General features: G+C 45.1%; 1 protein-coding gene and 1 long non-coding RNA gene across 10 annotated transcripts in view; one reads left to right on the top strand and one right to left on the bottom strand.

Annotated features, from left to right (window-relative positions):
• PRDM10 (PR/SET domain 10) overlaps positions 1-10,507 on the bottom strand; it is a 44,900-nt gene extending 34,393 nt beyond the window's left edge. For 4 of the 9 annotated variants that reach the window (XM_080366638.1, XM_080366645.1, XM_080366643.1 and 1 more), the window contains exon 1: positions 10,267-10,506. The gene's annotated coding sequence lies outside the window, so the exon portion shown is untranslated. The other 5 variants (XM_080366644.1, XM_080366640.1, XM_080366646.1 and 2 more) reach the window with 5 other exon arrangements.
• Positions 10,508-10,520: 13 nt separating this feature from the next.
• Positions 10,521-20,220, top strand: LOC308054226. Its single transcript, XR_013924042.1, has 3 exons — positions 10,521-12,989; positions 17,594-17,734; positions 19,993-20,220. It is a non-coding gene; the product is annotated as an uncharacterized lncRNA (long non-coding RNA).
• Positions 20,221-23,902: the final 3,682 nt, after the last annotated feature.

Below are 23,902 nucleotides of genomic sequence, written 5' to 3'. Positions count from 1 at the left end.
AGGCAGTCCACAAAATATTCTTCACATTGTCCTTCTGGCACCTACAGGCCTAGAAATCAATAAATGATGTAAAAAATTGGCCTTAACCTTCCAACAAGAAAACCCTACCTTCAGAGACGCATTACCAGTTTCTCAGTGCATCTGAAAGAGGTTTTGTTCAAGAATCAAATGGCTTTACATGTTCAGGCAGCTTTCACCTTGTACAAAACCGCAGTCCCAGTTGGTATTCAGGCAGTGTTACAATAGGCAACTTTTAGAAAAAGAACAATGAAACTTCAACTCAATTCACACGAGCCCGAAGATCCTGACAAATTGCTTCCAAGCTAGGTTTTATTCACCTCTCGCAATTTTATCGGGGCCTCTCAATCTGCCATTGGGAATCTCAGAAGTGTAATTTACAGGTCTGGTGATTGGTTTAATCAGTGGTTCAGCACCTTCCCAGTCCGTTGTCTCTAATGTCATGTTAAATCACGGGCCCAGGAATTAGCATAAAGCTGAGCCCATTTCATTTTTCAGCTAGTCCAATTAACTTTATTTTATACCAAGTGCCTCGCTGGGCTGATCCAATGCCAGTACCCCGTCTGTGCACCAGGAAGAAAGCAGAAGGCTCCTTGCTGATGCTTTCATTCATTTGCATTTTAAATGCAAATTATTTTAGTCATAATTTATTCCTATAAATGCTAGCATTTGGCTTGTCATTGACAACTAAAAAAAGATAAGGGGGGGGGCACGCAGGACGGTAGCAGGCACTTACTGCTAATTTTGCCAGCAACGAGTAAGCTTTGCAGACCTGAGCACTAACTGTACCACTGGTCCTGGCCAGAACATATAAATCAATAGTGCAGAAATGTCTCAGGCTAACGTCACTGAACGATGTGGGGGAAAAAAAGACATATTACTTCCACATATATAAAGAAAAGCTGTAGGAAAGATATTTCTGGGCATCGCCAGACACTTAAGTCATGCCATTATTGGTGAGTAGAGCCTAACATTTGCTGTCTCATGGCAAGTAACACAGCACATGTGCCACGCAGTCCCCCATGCAAGCAGAGACTGAGGAGCAGTTCTGACTTCCTATTAGACCCATACACCATTATGTTATGGGAATAATGAAGCAGAAATTCCACTGCATGAATATTACTTGATACAAAACATCCAGAAAAAGCACTGAGGAGAAAAGAAAAAAAAAATACATGTACCTGCACGCAATACTTTAGTTAAGGGATCTCATTAGTATGGGGAAAAAAATAATGAACTGCAGCAAACAATTAGGACTGTCAAACACCAGCCTTACTCTCCAAGTGTTGAAAGCCAGGGTCATTTACAATTAAATATTGTTTATTTACATATTACACCACACAAGCTCTGCTCTATAAATACATATCCTCCATCCCTACACAGCACCTTTCATCCAGCTATCTCAAAGCTACTTGTTATTAAGGATTAAAAGGTATTTCTCATACCTAACCCTACCATTTTCACTCAACTCCATCACTTATTTTATCAGATATACCATCACCAAAGGGTCTAGAACTGCCTGTGTGAAATGTGACAGCATTTATGTCAGTAACAGGATCTGAAATCCTTCTACATAAAATTAAATGCCTATCCTGTTGACATTCTTTGGCTGGTTTATCCCAAACAGCTCTTTTTCTTAACTGTCCTTATTAATCAAGAGCCAGTTCAGGTAACTGCACTAACAATAGCCAGTAGTGTAATCAACTACCTAATCACTTAGAAAAAAAAAATCTAGAGGTTTCAATTTGGAGGATATGGGTTTTTTTAAAAAATATAGTTATCCTGTTAATAAGAATGTAATTAAATTAACCAGTGATTGAATTAAGAGACATGCACAGTTCTGGCTAATTCCACATGGTGCAACAAGTAGCAGAGTTTCTGGCTGACCTTCCACACAAGCAGATATTGAAGGTCTCAAGGAAGATGCTGACTCACGCCTGCTGACTCACTTTGGCACAAATAATTTACAACAGAAGTGAAAAGGAGACCCAAGGGTTCAGACAGGTCTTCAATAGACAAAAGTGGGCATTAAGATTCATATCTGCAAGAAAAAATAGTACCAAAAAGTTGAAAGCAGAAGACTATCATTTTGAGTTTTGCCATCGTTCTAGAAGTTAGCGTTAATGTCAAATCTCAGGGCAAAAAAGCAAGGCTGAGCCAAGTTCAGTGGCTTGGTGGTGCAGTTTCTATAAATGGTATTGTTATTGCTGTTCTTCACAGAAATAAAAAAAAAAAAAACAAAAAACTGCTCAGCGCAGCCAATTGTGTAGCAATAACAATCAGACAATATTAGGAGCTGGAGGATTTGCTGATGCTTTCAACTTCAGTACTTCAAAACACTTCGTAGGATCTGCCTCCGGTATGCATTCCTACCAAAGCCTGGGTCTCCGAGAATCCTCATCATTTCCATCATGACCAAAATACACAGAAAAGCATGTTTCCCTGGAAACGTGGCTACACCGAGTGAGAAGTCTGTGCGGGAGCAGACAGGCCATGCCCCTGAGAGATCCCAAGGCCAGGCAATAAGGAGGGCACAACGCAGGAGCAAGCTTTGAAATTTAGCTGGTACAAAAGCCAACAGTGAAAAAACAAGACCTGCAGTTAAGGTTGGGAGCTGGGAACATGATCTGGTCCAAAGTCACTGACAACAAAATTGTCAGGAAATACAAACACCCAAGTAATTTTTCCAACTGTGATGGCAGCAAAAGACCAAAATAACTTTGCTCACTAGTACTCTATAGGATGCTCTCGCTCATTTATCCTTCGTGATCTTATTTTCTTCTTTAAATCCCTCTCTCAATATCCATCACAGCTGTGACACCGACAGCCACAGTGCCTTGAGATTTTAACAATTTCCCTATGGTATTCTCTCAGCAGAGATGTCTCACTGCACAAGGAAGCAGCAGATGCCCAGCTCACCACATAGCCACAGTATTTTTTCAAATTAGTTGTGCATTAGGGTACGTGGCCTCCACACTAAGCCTGTTAGCAATTCCAGTTTGGGAGATAGTGCTAAAGAAAACACTCTCTCAAAGGTCTAGCCAGAAGCTTTACTAGTCCTTTTGCAGAAATAAACATGAAACTTGAGGCAAAAGCATTGCCAAAGAGCTAGCATGCAAGGGAACATTCTCCACTGGTCTCCACTTGCTCTCCGCATCATTTGTCCACAGATTATCCTTTGTAATTGTTGATTTTTCTCCCTGTATCTCACAGGCATCAGACATTTTCAGACAAACTAAATAAAGAGGCAAGCACCTCACTGGGAAGTGCTGCCATGTCTAAGGGACACACACGCATGCTATGAGACCCATCACCAACACACCAACCACAATTCTATCACCACCCCAATGCTTACATATAACCTGAGGAGCATCACGCACATGAGCAAGAAGCAACACCAACATCTGAGATTCTAAATCATTTACAGTTACTATGAAGACAGCATTTTCCTCCCCAAAATAGCAGGCATGCCTCACCCAGTCCACGCTGAGTGATGGCACAAGCTGAAACAGTAGTAAGTATAACCACAACCCAGTAACGCTCCAGTACATCAGAGTGGCAAGGCAGTGACAGGAAAACAGCGCGTCACTATTTATATACCATGGATCACAATATAAGATACAATGTAAATCAAGAACCCACACAGCTCCCATCACTTTAAAATATCTACTCCAGTAGAAGATAAACTCATTCCAACCTGTGTTTGCTGGAGCTCTATCTGCAACAGCACCCATAGGTGCTGCCCTTGAGCTCCCTGCAACATGGCCATGTTTTTCACAGGCAGAAGAGCACGGTCAGAGTTAGGAAGTGACATCGGCGCTTATCTCGGTGAGGCTTATCAGTGCAGGAACAACCTGATGCTAACCATGACTAGAAAGCATCGATTCAGAGCTCAAGCAGGGCAAGATGAGTATTTTCCTACGTGTCCGCACACCCATCATATCCAGCCATCTGCCTCATCTGAGATTTACAAGTAAATCAACACCCTCTTCAAGACAAATCAGGTTTGTTTCACAAACATTCACATTATGCCATTCACATTTACTTTCCCTTCATTTACCTTCCCTTCCTCGGCACCCCCTGGGGATCTGCTGGTGTCTGAAACCTATGGCCTTCCTCTTTAGTTTTTGCCTTTTACATCCAATCTGAAAAATCTCATTAATGGTGAAGCTTGTCCTCTGCAGCTGCTGACACCTTTTGTGTCACTGTCTGAACAGTTGTTCTTTTTGGAAAACTCACTTGAAAACTCCTTTTGACCACCGTGACATGCTCTAACCCCTCTCTCATGTTCCTGCAGCGTGCTTTCTCTGAAGATTTATTATTAAATCAGCAGCTTCCCCCATTCACTGCATTCACCTCCAGAGAATGAGAAAGCACTGCTCAGGGGCAAAGCACTTCATCCACTGCCCAACAGCAACGTCCTCATTAGCCTCACTGTCCTCAGCAGAAGCCCCCCTCTCGCCCTCAGCCATCACAGCACGCACACCATGTCACCTCATAGGTGCACCTGTGACCCCTAACACCTAGGGAATGGGAGTGAGCAGTGCTTTAAGAAAAAAAACTCCAATAACAGCAAGGTCACTTTCGTATTATTTTGTATTTGGCATATAAGAGTTTTTGACACAAGTTGAATATCGTGAACTCACGCAGTGCTTCAAAGGAAAGCTCAGCTCTGAAATTCAAAGAAAACCACCACCAAAAAAAAAAAAGCCATCAGTAATCACATTTTCTTGGCATACCTGCTATTAAGGAATGACAATTTCTTTCAATGCTGGGACTACACAAGAAGATACACAGACAAAAGCTCTGGGGACTTCATCTGCAGCAACTACTCCAAGTCTAATTAAGGGCATTCTGCTGAGGAAGCACCCGAACCAGTGCCTGCCAAACATTCGCTTTTGTCCCTTCTCTGGGATGAGAAGAATGGGGGAATATTACAGCCAGGCAAGGGGAGAAGTCCACCTCCCTGCTCAGGGAGCCATAAAGCCACTGCAGTATCTCAAATGAGAATCCACTCTACTATAATGGTGCATAAAACAGCTAATGTGATTTACTCCCCAGTGTAAAAAGAGGCTTGTATATAGATTGGGGTTCCCTGCAGCAATAATGGCAGGGGCTATTAGCTTAATCCTTTAAGTACTGAGCTCACTGACCACTCTTTTTCACCATGTGCAAGGACAGCAAGATTGTTACGAAAGGGGGTTTTACAACTACAGGTCTTCCTCCAGCCTTTAATATGAAAATGATTTATTATGCTCAAAAGGAATATCACATGTGTCTGCAAAAAGCTATATCCCACACTTAAGTTAATTACCCCAGCCTGCCTAGAAGGCAGAGTCGGTGCATTTCCTGAGATCCCTTGGCAAGAACACGTTTTCATTGCAGCAAGAAGGTTTCTAACCTCATTGAGGACTGAGTCACGACTACCGTCTCCTCCTCTGCATTGCCATCCATCAAAAGCACATATTGTTTCAAGGAACTCTGGCTCTGGTGCATTTTGGCTGAATGTTAATAATCAAGTAATATATAACCCCAATATTTATGTTTTACTGGTGAGTTAGAAATGGAAATCATACATAGGGCTGGGACAGCAAGGATTATTTATTTCCACAGAAGGAGAAATGGCTTCAATTTATTTAGTCGTATAACAAATAGAAGAGCTCAGCCAAACACAAACTCACCCTTTACTCAAATTGTGCATAAGGAATCTATCTACCTATATCCCTATGGCACATCCATCATCAAAGCAATAATGAGCTCCAAGAGATCTCTTAGATCTTCAAGGCCAGTCCTCCACTACTGCGTCCAACGTGCATCACAGTCCTTTGCCTAAAGGGACAGTCCCCAAGCATTAAAGGTGAGAGCATGTGTGGTGGGCTGACCCTGGCTGGATGCCGGGTGCCCACCACAGCCGCTCTGTCACCCCCTCCTCAACCAGACAGGGGAGAGAAAATAGAGCAAAAGGCTCGTGGGTCGAGACCAGGACAGGGAAATCACTCAGCAATTACTGTCACCGGCAGGCAAAGCAGATTCGACTTGAGGAAACTGGTTTAATTTATTACCAATCAAATCAGAGCAAGATAATGAGAAATAAAACCAAATCTTAAAACCCCTCCCCCTCGCTTCTTCCCAGGCTTAGCGGAGAAAGGGGGCTGCGGTCAGTTCATCACACCCTGTCCCTGCTGCCCCCTCCTCACACTCTGCTCTGCCCCAGCGTGGGTCCCTCCCACGGGCTGCAGCCCCCCAGGCACCAGCCCTGCCCCAGCCTGGGCTCCCCTCCCCACGGGGCCACAGGTCCTGCCAGGAGCTGCTCCAGCGCGGGCTGCCCACAGGTCACAGGCTTTGGGCATCCCCCTGCCCTGGCGCGGGGTCCTCCTCGGGCTGCGGGTGGGGGGCTGCTCCCCCATGGACCTCCATGGGCTGCCGGGGAATCTGCTGCGATGCCTGGAGCACCTCCTGCACTGACCTGGGTGTCTGCAGGGCTGCTGCTCTCACATTCTCACTCCTCTCTCCAGCTGCAGTTGCACAGGGTTTTTTTCCCCCTTTCTTAAATCTGTTATCCCAGAGGTGCTGCCACCATTCCTGATGGGCTCAGCCTCGGCCAGCGGTGGGTCTGTCTTGGAGCTGGCTGGCATTGGTCTATCAGACACAGGGGAAGCTTCTAGCAGCTTCTCACAGAAGCCACCCCTGTATCCCCCCCCAGCTACCAAAACCTTGTTACGCAAACTCAATACAACCGGACAGTCTGTTGCAACTGCTCTCACAAAGTATCAGAAAGCCTGTTTCTACCACAAAATATGTGAGATAAGCAAGCACTCCAGGTGAGTCCCAAGAAGAGAGATTAGCATCCAGGAGGATGGTTGGGCTAGAGACCTACTTTAGTCCCAATTCTTACACAACAAGGCATTTTCTCATTGCATCCATCCTTCACCCTCTGAGTGGGCAAAGAGACAAGTTAATTACATTTCCATATATGCACATGATATTCTTAAGTCGCTTGTCTTCCCATTCGCTCAACATCTACATATTCACTCCAGCAACTAGATTCTTCCTCCCATCCTCGGCTTCCTGAATGTGTGACCACATTCTTTACTTTGCCTTCTTCCAAATTCTTCATACTCTGAACTCCCCATGATATCATCATCTGTTACTATCATACACTGCAATTCTCAGGCTCCAGCTGCTCGAGGCAGCGACCCTGTCTACTTCATTGATTTGATTTGTTTTATACATGATAGAGGGAGAAGTCCGATAAAGCAAGAAAACAGGGAAAAACATGTATCTGAAGTACAACATAACAAACAAGGAAAATAAAAGGTCTGTATCAAAACCTGTGCTATGGTGCTGCATATGCAACCTTCAAGGTTTTATGCGCTCTTAGGTTTTACTGAAAGAAAACAAAACTGTACCAAACCCACCACATCGCTCAGTTCCCCTGCGGCTTCCACTTGCCATCTTTTTTGTCTCCTATCCCTTCTCCTGCTCAGGAAACTCTTCCCCAAGCTACTGTCAGAAGAGGAGGTTGTTCCCTTTCCTACAAGTTGATGGTGCTGCTTCTTCCCTCCCTCCCTCTCTTTCTAACCTCCCTGCATCTCTTCTCCTCTGAATTAAATCACTCCTCCACTTTAAGCTCTTTGAAAGACAAAACTACCTTGTTTCTGCACATAAAAAAACCCAGCCACCAAACTTGTCTTTTTCAGAACAGCTGTTTCTTTGAAGTAGAGAACACAAATCAGGCTATCCGTGCATTAAAACAGGTGGGGACTTAACACACACTGCCAGTTAAGGGCTAAAACACACCTTCTCTTTCTCTGTGTTCTACTAGCATGAAATAAAAGTGATAAATAGACCCAATCTCATGTTTAAGTCAAAACAAAACTCACAATACTAAAACAGCCCCCATAATTAGCTACACTTATAAGTCAATTAAAATTCAGTTTACACAGCTGACAGCAGCTGCAGGTGGTCAGAAACACACTCGAAGTAGCTGCTGACTGCAGAGCAAATTACCATAAGAGAGTTCATCCAGGGATTTTCTTTGCAGGTTAGTAGCAGAGCAGAGAAAGCAACACCACATACCCATTTCTCTCTAATAACAAGTTGTCAATTATTCCATCAGATAAAAATAATAACAATTACACCAATATCTCATCCTATAATCAAGGTAGTAAAGCTGTCTTTGTTTTAGGCACCTAACACACAAGAGAAGCGTGCATATAGCAAAGTGCCAAAAAGCATCGCAACTCAGGAGGTAAGTTCTCCATTTAAGGACTGACTAGAGAAATACACCCTCTTGTGTGGTTAGGTCCGTCGTCCGTCCCCCCCCCCCCCCCCCCCCGAAATGAAGGCATTAGAAGGCTTAAAACTGCCTATTATTGTGTTTCCACAGAAGATGCAAAGAACCCTCTTGCAAAATCAGTTGATGATTCATTAGCAATTCAGCTTCTAACTTAACCAATTAAAGGGGGGGATGAATTATTAAAGATAGAAAGCAGAAAGCAGTTCAGTATAGTCTCTATTCCCATTGAAATTCTGAGGGAGAAACACTGATAGGCACCTCACAGACACCCAGCTTCGTGCTTGCTCATCCTTTAAAAGGCCTGTAAGGACCACAAATAGATCAGTAACACACTGGATGGGCTAGTGTGCAGACACCAAGAAGCACATTGCAAACACTGTCCCTTCACTCTCAGGACTTTGAAGCTCAGGCACCTAAATCAGGTTTTTAACTCTCACCTACAGACCCCCGCAGGACCCCTTCTGAGGGTCTGCAGCAAATAGCTGAAGTAACAGGTGACTGTGCATAGCTTGAAACGCCTTGAGCAAGGTAACCCTATAAAGGGAGAGTTGTCTCTTTAGGATCAGTAGTTTTGAAAGACAAAGTCACAGGATTTTATGTTTCCATTCCAGCATAACAAGCTCCCTTAACAACCCTTTAATGCCACCGTAGCACAGGGGGAGGGACATGGCAACTCAACACCAACACCTAGGCAACAAGAGATCCCCAAGATCAAACTGCCACATGCCATAACCATATTCCAGACGACAAGAACGGGTGCATTTAGCAGCTGCAACCACTGCCCAAAGGCCCCACACTAGCAGAGCAGTGGCAAACACCACAACTCCCACTCACAGAAGACTGGGCCTCACCCCTTCCTTCAGACCCAAGATGGATGGAGCCACCTCAGGTGGTGGGAGCCAACACAAGGCCCGCACCCACCAGCCTGGCCCCTGGATGAGCCCAGCCATGCAAGCCCCAAACTGGCACCTCAGGGTGGTGGCGAAAGTGCTGCCTTCCCTCCACACCGGAGCCTTTCCCTGCTGGGACCACCGAAAATGCCCCCAGGTACCACCCTCCCCCAAGGAGGGACCCCTCAACAACCACCACCCCACAACTCCCCTCAAGCCAGCCAGCCGCCCCTACCCCCTCCCCCTTATATACCCCCGCTCCCCATAGCTGCCACCACCACCAGCCAATCCGAGGAGGGGGTGCAACGCCCCCTCCCCTAACTAGACCAATGGGAGGCAGGGGCGCGAGGCACGCGGCCAATCAGGAGGCGCAGGTGCCCCCCACCCGCCCGCTGCCCGCCAGCGCTCCCCGGTGTGAGGCAGCACGGCGGCCCCCCCTGCCCCGGGAAGGCGGCATCAGCCCCCCATGAGGGCGCCCGGCGGTCAGTCCGCCCCAACCACTCCGGCCCTGGGGGGGACGGGGATGGCGGCGAGAGGTCGCGCCGGGCGGGCAGAGGAGAGGGGACGGCCCGGCAGCCGAGGGTAGGGGCGCTGGTCTAACCACAGGGGAGGGGAGCGAACGGCCCAGAGTAGTGGTGGGGGGCGAGGGCCCCCCCCTCAGTGCTGGGGACGGGGGACGGGACGGGGACAAGATGGCTCCAGCACCCCCCCGCCACTGAGGTGCTGGGGTCCGGACTGTACCATCCAGGGAGGGGGGGAACAGGGGTGGGGGCAGCCCTTCTCCCTCTGTCCGGGGCGGGTGGGGGATCCCGGCTGGGGCGGGTAGGGGGGGGAAGCGGACTGTACCTCTCCCGCGGGGGGGTGAGGGGAATGACTGCGCCCTACTCCCCCCCCCCCCCACTCGCGGGAGCGAACGGTTTATCCCGGCCTCAGCGCCAAGGAGCCGCCAGCTCCGGGCGCCATCTTGGGTGCGACTAAAACAACAAGTCCAAAACCCCCGGCGGGTCCCCGCGGCGCCCCCGGATCGGGCTTCCCTCCCGGACCGTCCCATCGCGTTACCTGAGGGGGTCCCGTGCGGGTGCCGCGTCCCGGCCGCTGCCGCCGGCCCCGCTGCGGCCCCAAACCCCCCCACCTGTCCTCACCTCACAATGGTAGCTGCAGAGCGGGAGGGGGGGCGGCCGCCCGACCTCATTACCATAATCTGCCTGGCAACAGGCCGCGGCGACGCACGCTGATTGGCTGAAACGCCTCCGCCTGCGAAGCTGGGGCCCAAAAGTCCTCCAGAAAAGACTCGGAGGCGGCCAGGTCAGGGCCCGGGGAGCAAGGGGGGGGACCCCGATCCACGGGGAGGGGAGGGGGGGGGGACCCCTGCCCGGGCCTTTACTCCCCCCCCCTGGTGCCTTCGACCAATCAGAGCGCCTCTCTCATCCCTGCTCCGCTCCGCCGGGGGCCTTGCCACCAATCAGAGCTCGCCTCTTATCGCGGCGCTCCGCCCCCTGCTGGGGGAGGAGGTGTGGGGGACGCTAGCAGCGCCCCCTGCTGGGAGGGCGGGGGAGGGCGGGGCGGGGCGCCCCCTGCTGGCGGGGAGGAGCGCGGGGGCGGGCGCCGGGTGATGGGCACTGATTTATCGGGGCGGGAGGGCGGCCGGGCGGGACCCCTCTTTTACACGGCAGGGAGGGCAGGGTCCATCTCCCCCTCCCTGCTGGAGACGGAGCTGAGCCTGAGATCTCTCGTGGGCTTCAGCCGTGATGCTCTGCAGCCCTCCCTGCCCACCCCTTGGAGCATAATTATCTGAAATTGTGTCAAAAATAATAATCCAGCGGGTTTCACTGTAATATTACTTATATTCTTATAAATTAAAAGCTGAAGTGAGAGCTATTAACATCTGTAGAGGGGCAGCCCACGAGGAAATGCCCCCAAAAGGGCTCCTGCTGCCAAAAGGGACCCAGGCTGCCGCTGGCATTCCTTTTTTTTTCCCATGGTATATGTGTCCAAGTCCTAAATGTCAGCTCAGGGATGGATAATAATTACTATTGTTCAGAAATGTAACTAATTGGCCATTCCAGCGGGGTTATTGCCGTACTTCTGTTGCTGCTCATCGTAAAGAGGTGTTTGTATTATGGTGGCACGGAAAAATACTGCTTTTCTTATGCCTTGCTTGACATCAGCATACGCTCAGAAAGCCATTTGGTCTAGTAGTTCAGTAGCTATTTTTTAAATAAGACAATCTCTGTGTTTAGAACCGCTGAAGTTTATTCCAGATGGCTTCACGCACCACCTGCGTGCACGTACGAAATACACAGGCAGCTGCGGATCCTGCAGTGGGCTGCTGCAGCCAAGGGACCCAAACCCCAGCAACAGAGGAAGGGTAAATTTTGGTCAAAAAATGAATCATTGCTTTTACAAAAATCACTTCTGCACATTCTCTGCCCTAGGAGAACAGTGAGAGGGTCAGACCTCGATGCAGTTAAACGTACTTGTCCCCCAGGTCTGCCTTTAAAGCCTTATCTAGTCCTTTAAATTTAAGGGGTGCAGGTCTATATTGAAATCATCCCATTGTACTGACCCATCCCTTCCGTGAGCAATCAAGATTTGAAAAAAAAACAAACCACAACACAACAAACCAACAAAACCACCAGAGATGCAAATTTTATAACTTGCACTTAGAACTTGAGCTTAAAATGTTCCATAAGAAAGGATTCTAAAACTGAAGTGAGCGCAATTAGTTACCAGTTAGAAAAGTCTGTTAATTTGGGGTTTCCCCCCACCCCCTCCACAACATTCTTGTTACTCCTTTGGGCAGTTCTCTTAATTTGAATTGTGAGAGCTATAAAGTCAATTTATTGCTCTAGCCTATAAACACAGTGTCAATTTCTTTATAGCACACTGAAACATAACGATGATGAATAGCACAAGGAAATACATAGGATCAAAACTGCTTTATTTCTTCTAAGTCTGAACAGCTATATGTATTACTATAAAAAAAAAATTAAACTTTTCAGTGTTGTATTTTTATTTGGGATTTCTGAGAGTCTCCTTAACATTTTGAAGGCTTACTGGCTGCGACACAAACACGCTGTTGTGCCGTCGTTTCATACAGCTATGTTACATATAGCTCTACAACTGGGCACAAAACAGCGCGGGACCTCAGGGCTGTGCTTTCGTGGTACGTGGGTCATATTCTGAAAGTTATTCCACAGGTTTGGGAGGGTTTTCCCCCCTCTTTTAGTTTGGAAAGACCAATTCAGTGGATGCAACAAGCTGCCAGATGCGGAAAAAGCATGCTGGTCTGATTCATCATCTGCAGTATCTGGAATGTGATGTAATGCCCATTGTATTTCTCACATTTAATGTGTTGTTTCTGATGCTCCAGCACAAGCTTTGTTGTTCCAATAGCCTCAGGCTGTCAGAGAGAGAAGCTTTCTCGTTAGGTTAATTTATTTCTAATTTTCATCGTTCAAATAAACCACATAAAATAATTTCCCCATTCACTTAGATTGTCTGGAACAGCACTGTAACCCTTCATCAAATGCTCCTTTTCCTCCCCTCAGCTCCTGGATCATCAGATCCATATCTCCATCTCTGCATCACCTCATTTGTATACTGCTGTTTCAGCACTGCTTCTGCTGCATCTGTCCTGTCTTGCCTCTTCCCTGTGGCCACGACAAGGCTCATTTTTCCAGGCTGCCGCGCCATCTCCCACATCAACTTGTACTGGCATCCTCCTGGCAAGAACCCTTTTCTCCCCCATTCCAGATGGAAAACCATACCCCATTTAACTTGTGAGCATCTTCTTGACCTAACTCCTTCACCTGAACCTCTTTGTCCCTTTTCTTCACCTAGTAAAACCACTGTCTCAGGTCTTTGCCTTAAAAACAAGCCTCCCCACACCTGGACCGCAGTCCCTGAAAGCTGCTCACCAACCCTCTTTCAGACATCCTAGGAAGCTGTTCTGTCCTTTTTCCCATCTATACTTCTTTGTTTCTGCTTTTGTTGGGGTTACTTGATTTTTCTTCGTGACATGATCCCATTTTGAGAAGCATGTAGATTAAAGCATGACAAAGAAAAATGCTCCAGTGCCATAAACTCATTTGAGTTATAGGAGCAGACTATGCCTCGCTGGCCCTGTTGACCTCCTGGACTACATTTGTGCATGATAAATAGGTACTTGCGCCTAGATTTCCAAATTAAACTGTGCACAGAATTGGGCTATGCATTGTGGTACCCATCAAGCTTCCCTTGTGCAAGTCAGCAGCTGGCCGTGATTTAACACACCAATCTAGAAGATGGAAAAACTTCAGCTCTCTTTGTGTTTCTGTTAGAACCTGCTAAATAATAATGCAACTGAAATGTAATTACTTTGCATCCTGCATGGAGAATACAAAACATGGTGAAGGTATTGATAGAGTTTACTGGTTTAGAGCAAGCCACAATACATTTAATTAAAGTGGCCTCACATAAAACACATTGCAAATACAACAAAGTTAGCCTGTTTTGGTTCACAAGGTCATTCCCTACACCACCACCACCACCACCACCACCACCCCCAAAAAAAAGAATAGTTGTTTGGGGATTTTTCCCCCCTAAGCAAGCTGAATTAATCCCCTTATACTGCAAGGAAGGGTTTGACTAAAAGAAGTTTGGTAGTTAGTGTGTTTTAATAGCATCTACCTGATCATCTCAAAAATTTTAAAGTGATTTTACTTCAAACTAAATGAAAAACATACTATTAGGGGAAGTATTTCATCACATGCATTCACTATTGGCTACCCTTTTGCCTGATCTGTACCCACCCAAATAGCATTTTTCCCCCTGATATTTCCCTAAGAAACACAGGCAGCAGGCACAGTGATAAGTAAGGAAACAATTCACATCACACACACACAAACACACCAGTCTTTACTGGGTGCATCCAGTCTTAGGAAGAGGGAGCTTTTCAGTTCACTAGGAAAACCCATTTAGCAAAGCGTGCTGTGGTATAGGGATGGGAAATGCAAGTTCTGGCTGCAAAAATGCCTGCAGGGAAAATACTTTGCCACTCACACACCAGTATCTCCCTGACTCCATTATAACAGTATTTATTAAGGTTGCTACTGCTGCTTCTGGTGGTGTCTCGAGATCTTTGGGTTTAGGGGGAAGATAGAAATCAACCGAGAGAGTTTAGCATTCCACAAGTTTTGATGTAACCTGCCTCTTTGCAAGCTTTTCCAGGGCGAGAAAAATATTTTTCATTCTACTTGTGCACAGCTGCTACTGTGGAGCCCTGACCCTTAAGCAAAGCAGCTGGGTGGCAGTGGTACCAGTAAATGCCCTGGCTCACAGGCTATGGCAAGTACAGGAACACCAGTGCAGCAGAGTTGCTCTTCGCATTGCAAGACTTCTTAACTCTTGGAACATCTCCCAGAAATCCACACTGGACAGGTGTAGTTCAACTTCAAATCCAGGTCAACCGCTTCTTCATCTGGGATTACTGTTCATTCAGTACGTGCGGCTCTTCCCAGGGAAAGATATCTACAATTAGCCTTACAATACTTAACTGAAAGTACCAAATTTGTTTTGGTCAATGTTTCACCCGAGTTCAGGTGGCACCACTACCCACTTCTGGTTATGTAGAAGCATTGTCATTAGTAGGAAACAATTTGTGCATCAACTGCAGGGTAAACACAGAGGCTCTTTGGGTTTCCTCTGCATTAGGCAAGCTGGAGTGACTCAGAATACTATTAACAATGCGTTCTGAGATTTCTGAGTTTGCTAGAAAGTTGAATATTCTCTATTAAAATTAGTCCTGCATCTAGACATTATAATGAAGTCTTTTAAAAAGTCATCATAAACATTTACAGGATTTAAAGGCCTTTTCCTTTTGCTAGAAAATTTCCATGTCTGCAGCCCTGGGAAAGGACTTGTTAATACACATCCCTTTGATTGCTGTTTTCAAAAAAGCGATGATGAGATGGTAGAGTCAGTCTTACCAGCCTCTGTTGGGAAAGAGGGGATCTTCACAGATAGGCCTCCTGCTTCTGGGTACACTCAGTAGATAGAGAAAAGCAACATGGAAAAAAGTTTGGTGATAACTTACAATAGATGTTTAGAGAGCAGGCACATGTTTAAAAATAAATCATAGTATAGGATCTACTTTATTTCACATGAAAGCCATACACTGTTTATCCAGGCTTTTAATAAAACAGCAAAAAATAAGTCCCCTAGCTGCAAAAACTATTATTTTTCTATATTTCTCAATCAGCTGGTCAGTCTTCCTCCCTTGCCAGACTTCAGAGATGTAAGAAATCCGACCTTCTTGGGGACGTAGAAGCTGGCAGGGGGCTTTCCAAGACACAGAGCCCTCTCCGTCACAGGCACTGCTATTAACTTAAGCAGGTTTTCACTTACGAGAGAGACTTTTGTTCCTGCAGCCTTGAACAAGAGACTAAAAACATCACTGAAGATCAGGTTTTTCCAAGGCCCATCTCTACTTATTTGTTCCTGTGCCAACGTTTTTATGCAGTTTAAATATGGGACTTTTTTCTCTCCCCAGTGTTTACTCTCTTGATGTATTTATAGACAGCAATCATATCCTCTCCAGAAGTTTATTTTGTTAGACTATGCAAGCCACATTTCTTTCACCTTCTCCTGTATAACACATTCCTTATTCCCCCATCTGTCTTACTAGTCCTTCTGCTGTAGTGGAGCAACAAGACTTTTAAAAAGAATTTTTCATCTTAAACAATACATTTTCTATAACAGCTTTAGAAGCCCTAATCAAGTTTGTAAGGGGTAAGAAAACTTGTCCTAGGAAGTCCCCTATCCATGCACCTGGATCTCCCAGTTTGTGAGAGTACTCACCAACTACACTCTCATTATTTAGCCTAGAGAAGATGAGTAAGAGTTATCTGGAGATAGCAGTCAGGGTCACGTAAAAATCCAGGTCATCAAACAGGTCTGAGGTCTAGACGGGAATTAAATCTGCAGGTCATGATGCAGTCTAGCAAAGACAATCAGGATTAGGCAAAAGCCAGTAATTGCTTACTAAGTCCATGACAGTAAGGTTCAAGATCAAGCTGTAAAGTGGTGTTAGAAGCCCATGGCCAGGTACAACCGCCCTCCAGCTGAAGCCCCATGCTCCTCTAGGATCACTCAAGCATGAGGTTCCAGGGCTCCGCTGGAATAGAGCATCTGGGCAGGTGAGCAGAGGTCCCAGGTGAAGCTTCTTGGGATCAGTCAGATTTATTAGTGGCCACAGCAGGGTGCTGTGTTGCTGCCTGTGTACTGCAAATACAGCTTGGTTCCTACAGTTGCCTGCTTTAGACAAAATTTTGTTGTCACCTTTTTTGTTTAAGTTTTTCTTTGACTTGTGTCTTAAATATAATGTTTGCAATTTTCCTCTGTTTGTCAAGAGCCTCTGGGTCTGGTTCAAAACCAAATAACTTAAAATTTTGGTGGAGATTATGTGCTTTCTTTCCTGAGGTTTGAGTCCTTGTTTACCATATTTCAAAGCTTTTCCTCAGTCTTCTTTCATAGCAACTATAAAGTTAGACATTTGTGAAGGAAACTGCGGAAATCTCATGGGGTTTTGGCATTTTATATTTCAGTTGGAAAAAAAGACCCCGTGTTTTTAACAGTGGTGGTGGTGGTGTCCTGCTGCTAACACGCTTGGCACGGGAGGCTGCGGTGCCCTGGTTGGGTACCTGACCCCAGCAGTGAGCAGGGCTGTATTGATTGGGGTGTCATTCTGGATTGCATTCCAAATATTTTTGCAGAGCAGATCTTTGCAGTTGAATACGTCCTTCAAGAAGATAGTTGTCTCAGTCGAAGTGTTTACTTTAGTGACTGATTAGTTTAAAGGAGGGGATGTTTTGAAGCTAAATTGAGTTTGAAAGTTAAGTATATTCCACCCACGCTATAAGCAGATACCTGAATGCCTTTGAAAACTGGTGTCTTAGGAGAACAGTAGGCATCAGATGGAGTAAATGTATAATAGCAAGTGCCAAGATTTGTCAGTGAGTGTAATGCTGCCTTACCTCTAAAGCTGACAAAAAGAAAATGGTATCATTTGAGACAGCCATTAAGGTTGAAACTGCAGCCTCTGCCCTGGTGCAGGTGGCTACAAATGAAAAAAATCCTGCTGCCCGCCAGACGGGAAAAACATGAACATTTGTTGCTCAGAGGAGGAAAGCAGAGCTGCCCAGAGCAGGGAATTCTGGCAGATCCTCTGCTGTGCTTCAGACAGATGACACTGGAGGAAGGACATAGATACTGTAGGCTAGGAAGACATAGCACATCAGTCTGCTTCCCCAAAATCTTTTAGTAAACAGGATGTAACCCAATTATTTTAAGCCAGTCTCATTATTGCTACCCACCCTTTTTTTAATTTTTCTTTCTTTTTTTGCAGGAGATAATCTTCATTGGCAAAGCTCATGTGATGTTATTCAGGTGCACCCAAACATTCTGTGTTCCAGGTGTGCCCAGGCACCTGGCCAACCTGACCCAAAACTGAGGCATTTTCTTCAAAGCAGTGGATTTACACAGTAAGGTGAGAGCATTCTTTCCAACACAGTTAGGGCAGTACTTAGCATTTCTCTGTTATTACAGAATTGTTCAGCTGTTGCTTTAAACTCTCGTAACCTTGGCCTGCATACAGTGGAAAAATTCAGGATTTGCTTGCCTGAGCGTGAGGCTGCAGTTCACAGTAAAATATTTGCTGTAGTTCCAGCTGAGAGCGCTTGTGTGTCCTGCATCATGTTAGGTTCGCTCTGCCTTAATTTTGCAGGCACCCTTCTGGAGATCTGTTGCAAGAGTTTTGCTGTCAGAGTAGAATTGATATTTTCCAGTGCTCTAAAATCCATTTGCCTGGGAAGACTGTCTTTAAAGCTAATACGCTAACTACATCGGGAGCTCAGGTGGGATCTGGGCTATAAGATTTATCAAATGATCCCAGAATTTGACCACTGATTTTCAAAGTGCTCTGAAATTTGCTGCTTAGTGAGTTTGCCTGAATAACAGAAGACAGCAGTAATAGCAAAGGCATTTCTTAAAGCAAGTTTGGAGTAATTTTGAGACTTGCCAGATGCACGCCCATCCGGTATATAGCCACTTCCTACAGTCAGGTGTGTTTTTTGCCACCATGATAAGATTGTCTTGAAAGTTGTTATTTTAATTGCTGAGGTGTTTGGGAAGGCAAAGGATAGGAACACACTTAAGTCATTTTACACTGCTTGGATCAGTCTGATAAAGTGGAATTAATCTCCCTGGTGAGTTGTGTTTCATCCAACAATACCCTAACAAGTTGGATGAGCCACTTCCCATCCTTGTGGTCCTCCTCAAATGCAGAAAGTTGTAATGAGGCATCTCCTTCTGTGATAATATTTGTAATGAATTCCAGAGCCTGGCTCCCCTCCTCTGCCCTCTCCTCACTAATTCCCTGCAAAACTTCTAAGAAACCTGCTTGTTTCAATTTTTTCTTTCCCACATTTGGCCCTTACCTAGTCTTGATTTGACCCATTCACTTCCTCTTAAGAGTGGTTGCAGAAACTGCAGGGAAAATATTTTATGATATGCTATTTCCTTTAATATTGAGCAACCGCAACACAACAAAAACATATTCAAGGTGTAGTTAAGACTAAAAGGCAATTTGGTATTTCTGTAATGCCTGGGGGGGGGGGGGGGGGGATTATCCCCTTTCAGTCTTCCACCAGGTTTTCTTTAACAGCTGACATATTGGTCCATAACATAAATACAAAATAAAAATGAATGAGAGAGCCCTCTACCATAGAGAATGCAGGCTTCTTTCACGACGGAATACTCAATAGTGAATCACGCAATTGTTGAAAAGCTATTGGCAAGCCTTTGAGTCAAAGGCGTAAAAGAGACTTAACATGTGCAGTATTTTTCCTTGCCTTACTTTTAAGAAACGTTTTTACAATGCAGGAACCTTTAACGAAGAGAACGACTTATGTAGCTGTAAACTCATTTGATTCTTATTTTTTATTGCTGTGCTGCTTGGATGCTTTTTTGGTAAATTATTTCCTGCCCCGTGCCAGATGCTGTTTTCATTCACAATGAAGTAATGGTCCTTTGTGAGTGATATCACAGTATTCTACCACAGCCCTTATTGTGACTTCTCAAATTTAACGTACTGAAATATATTCTTTGTTGGTTGTTTGGGGACTTTTAGATCTAGGGTTTGATTGAAGTCGGTCTGTAACAAAAAAAGAACAGAGCCTGGAGAACTTGGACGGTATGCAAATTGGACAAAACCACGCAAACAAAAGAAGGGCAAAAAGGAAAAGTTTGCCAATTTGATATATTCTATCCTTTCTTGCATAGGCAGAGGAAAAACTCGAAATCAGACTCGCGTAATTTGTCGTTTTTCAGGTTTGAGATGTTGTAGGTATTGAATCGCTGACCTTGCCAAGCCACCTATCCATGTGCCCATGCCGGGTGCTGCAGCTGATGCAGGATCAGCAGGGAACGTTAGGGGGGGGGGACCCGGGTTGGGGTCTGCTCCGATTTCACACCGCTGGCTGCCGGTGCTCCCTGGCGCAGCTCCCACGCTGTGCCCACACGCTAAAGCAGCATACCCGAAGGCACGCATGTTCTCATTCTTCAGCTAGATCACAGGGTTAGGCTGTTCTCAACACAGGCTAGAAACCTTGCCGTTTGCTTGTAGACGTGTGGTCTGTGGGTTTCGAATCACAATGACATGGTCCCATCCTTTGCTGGTAAAAGGTTTATTAAAATTGGTCTTGTTTGTGCCGGTGTCCGTGTGCACAGAACTGAATTCTTTTGAAGGGTTCGGTAAAGGTACGTTTTCCAGGAGACGGAACAAGTACAAGGAATCCAGTTGAGTTTCTGAAGGCCTGATCGTGCAAGGAGTGGAGCCCTCTGAATTTTAAACGCAGGTTAGAGCGCTTTGCATCCCCCAGCCCCTGTAAGGTTGTAGGGCTGTGTCTGTGTGTGCATATGTATGAGTTGAAGCATAAATTGATCTAAGGACATAATTACTTATGCTCCCCCCCCCCCCCCTTAGAAGTAAACCAGTAATTATGAAAAAGAAAGTGAGAAGGAAGACATTCCTTTTGAAAGTGGTAAGTGAATATTGATTTCACATCTCTGCTAAGTAGACGCCTTTTTGCACAGCTTTTTAGCCTTTCCAGTCAACAAAGGAGCTGGCAAACAGGTCTGTCAGCAGCTATATTTTCAGGAAGTATGGAGGAGGTCTTGTTAGACTTTTTAACAGAAGAGGGAGATATTTATAATACATGATAGAATATTGATATATTTGAATGTGCTGATAGATGAGATTTTAAAAAACCAGAAAACGTGGTCAAATTTTGCCCTCGTTGTAGTCCACTGAGACTGCACCAGGTAATATGTTGAGGAAAAATTTTGCCAAAAGCAGTTTTGAGGGAAACTATTAAAATGCAGATAAATGAAGATGTCTGGCTGACCAGAAGAATCTGTATTCATGTGGCGAATGTTTCATTACTCATGCTGCAATGCTTTCTGAAGTATATTTTTGTATCATCATTTCCCATTTTAAATTCAGCACTTAAATCCCAAAAGGGAATTAACTATCAGCCATTTGCATTTTAAAGGGAAAATTCAAACCTCAATAGAGTGCTCTACTTAAGACTCCTTTTATATAACTTAACCAATGAGCTACATCTTGGTGGAGACCTTAGGGAGTCGACCAAATGACTGAGACAAGGCAGGCAAACCTAGACTTGGAAGAAGCCTTGTGATTTGCTTCATAAAATGCAGAATACGCTGGTACTGCTGTGACACTTTCCTGAGAACCGGTGTGTTCATTACTGTGGGGCAAAATGCCTTTTTTATTGCAGGGGGGGAAGTGTTTGCCAGCTTCGGTAAACTGGGGTGGCTAGAGCACAGGCTACTCTCTTTTCCTGCGTGTGAGGGGAAACTCATAGTAAAAAGAAGTTGTAAAATTAAAAGAGCAACTTTTAATTCAGCCCTTTGCAAGAAATGGGAAAAGACAATTGGAAAGTTACAGGAGAAGTGACACGGTGTTTTTTGTTAAAACAAAGCTGACTCATCTTCTGAGAAAATGTGATTCAGGAGAGGAATGGAGGGGGCTGTTCTGCCCCTCAGGCCATGAGTTTGGGGGTGGAAGTTGTAGGCGGTCCACTCCTTCCCTTGGAGACATGGGGATTCATCTTCTACTCGGATGTCCTAGTTCCCTTCAGCTTGTCTTGCTGTATGCCTTTATTCAACTGAAACAGACTTCAAATGCATGTATTTCTTCATTTCTTATCACCAAGAGAACCTACATTTTAACTTCTTGCTGCCTTAGGAGCTTGAAAGATGCGGACATACTGCTACTTCTCATTTTCTTGTGGCCCTCCAAAGAACTGTATGTTTTGAAGGTTATAAAAAAAAACCAGTACAGAAGATGAAGCCGCTATATGAGTTTAAATAGTACTGGAGAGCACTGTATTTGGGGCATTTAAAAAAAAAAAAATTGTAGGGTGAGGTCTGCACATACAAATTCCTGTGTCTGGGAATTTCAAAATCCCTCTGACTTTTTTTTTTCCCCCCTCTTGACTCGTTAAAGATGAAGCTGCTAATCAGCACAAGACCGTTCTGCTCTTTCCTAAAGCGTGGTCTGGTGATCGGCACCGGAGGGCAATGCTGCAGCTCCTTGCGGTAACTGTTACACAACTCCCTTGTCTCCAGGATGCGCATTTCAAGAAACTAAAATAAATATTCCTGTGTTGACTTAAGAAGAATGGGTGGTTGGGAGCTGTGAGGCTTCTAATGGCGATTATCACAGGAAATGTATCTTAATATTTGTTTGAACAGAATGATGCAAACTGCAGCTGTCTATGCTGATATCAAATTAAAGTGAGCAAGGAGGGGACTTCTGGTGGAGTTACTTTGCTTTCAAGTGCACCAAAGAAATAAGGACTTCAAAGTATCATGCAGTTGATGGGTGATATCAGACATGACACATCTCCTAGACGCTTTAGAATCCCTTCTTGTCTGTTCCTGTGTCATAAGTTACTTGCTAACACACCCTGTTGCTTGCAGACTGAGTAAGTAACTGCACAAACAAGCGAGGGGGGGGAATAAAAGGTGACTGCAGTGTGCCACAAAAGGGCTTGTTAGCACTGGTTATTCCATGATGCCTGATGTAACAGGCACTGAATCAGACCTGATTGCAGAGGGAGGGGTAGATTTTTTGTTGTTGAATTGCAGCTATCTTCAAAGCCGCTGGAAATGACTCTACATTTATTCAGCAGGACAAGTCCTGAGGTTTTTACATTTGATGCTGTTCATTGCCGTGCCACTTGTTAAGACTATTTGGCTTTTAATCCACCAATGAATACTGAATGAAGAATTTGGTCATGAATCAGATCTCTTCTTCTGCTTGCTAGTAACACAAGCCATTTTTATTTTCAATTTCAGGTTTCTTTTACAGTAGAGGACAAAAATAAATTATGAGTGGAAAGAAGTTAAAATTGTTCCTCTTGAGCAACTCTCCTGCATCAATGCTTAATCCTTTCATTATGCGTGCTATCATTAATCATTCTGCTGTAATATTTGAGACACATTTGCGGGACAAATTCAGATCTAATGTAAAAGCTGCAATAATACTGACTTACATGGAACTGCAGCTAATTATAACATATTGGAGTTTTCATCTTTCATGAAAGGCCTCTCTAAAATGAACAACCGTTCAGACTGTTGAAATGAGACTGTCCGACTGAGACAGGCCAGCAGGTGAGGGGAGAGGAAAGAAATGTTGTCCGAGGGCAACAGGAGAAATCTCAGCATCATAATGAGCCAGTATCTGTGGAAAATATGCTCAGTTGTTGGTGGATTGTTTTTAATTGTGTGAGGGTTTTCCCCTCTACAAGCTCTCATATGGCTTCTCTACCACAAAGTTCACTGCTCAGCTTATTAAAGTTGGAGTGGTTTGGTAGCCTTGACATATGAGTGACTGATCTTGCTGTCTTCAGAGAGTAAATGATGCTTCTGTCTTTACAGGTGGACTAGAAGAGATAAAGATGAGAGGACGCCTTCAGCCCGCTGTAGGAAGATACTACGATGCAAGAGGGTGAGAGTTTACTAAAGGTCTTCTGCAATGCAGCCCTCTTTCCTCTCTCCTTGCAGTGTCCTGACTGTGCTTTTATTTGTAGACCTCTATACCCCCTGCCTTTTGAGTTCCCTGTGTCAGGTGGTTTGCTACAGCTCTTTGAAGAAGCATCAGGCATTATTCTGCCTTGAGACCCTGCCAGCGCCCAAAGCCTCAGATCCATCTGGACAGAGAAAATGAGCAGCATAAACATCCAATTTGTATATGCTGAAAACTGATCGTTAGCTAAAAAAGATGGTTAGGCTGTCTTCTGTCCTTGCATTTGGGATCCTAAATCTGAGTGTGGGCTCATTATTCTATTGAATTATGTATCAGAGGTAATGTCCTCTCCTGGATAGTGAATCCTACAGATGCACAAATCTATTTCAGAATGGAATGTGTCTTTCAGATGCTGCCTGCTTTTGTCTTGGGTAGTCTTCCTCTTCAGAAAAACAAATTGTCCGGTTCATTTCACTGTGATCACTGGTTTTACCCTCCATCTTGAAAATGCGATGTGATCATAGACTTAGCACATTTTCTAGATGCTAAGATTCACATGCAGAGTACTGAAGGAGCAGTGGCTTCCTTTAGCAGCTGCGCTTT

This window comes from Falco punctatus (assembly GCF_963210335.1).
Source record: "Falco punctatus genome assembly, chromosome: 16".
Taxonomy (NCBI): Eukaryota; Metazoa; Chordata; class Aves; order Falconiformes; family Falconidae; genus Falco; species Falco punctatus.
This window is presented reverse-complemented; position numbering and strand designations above follow the sequence as displayed.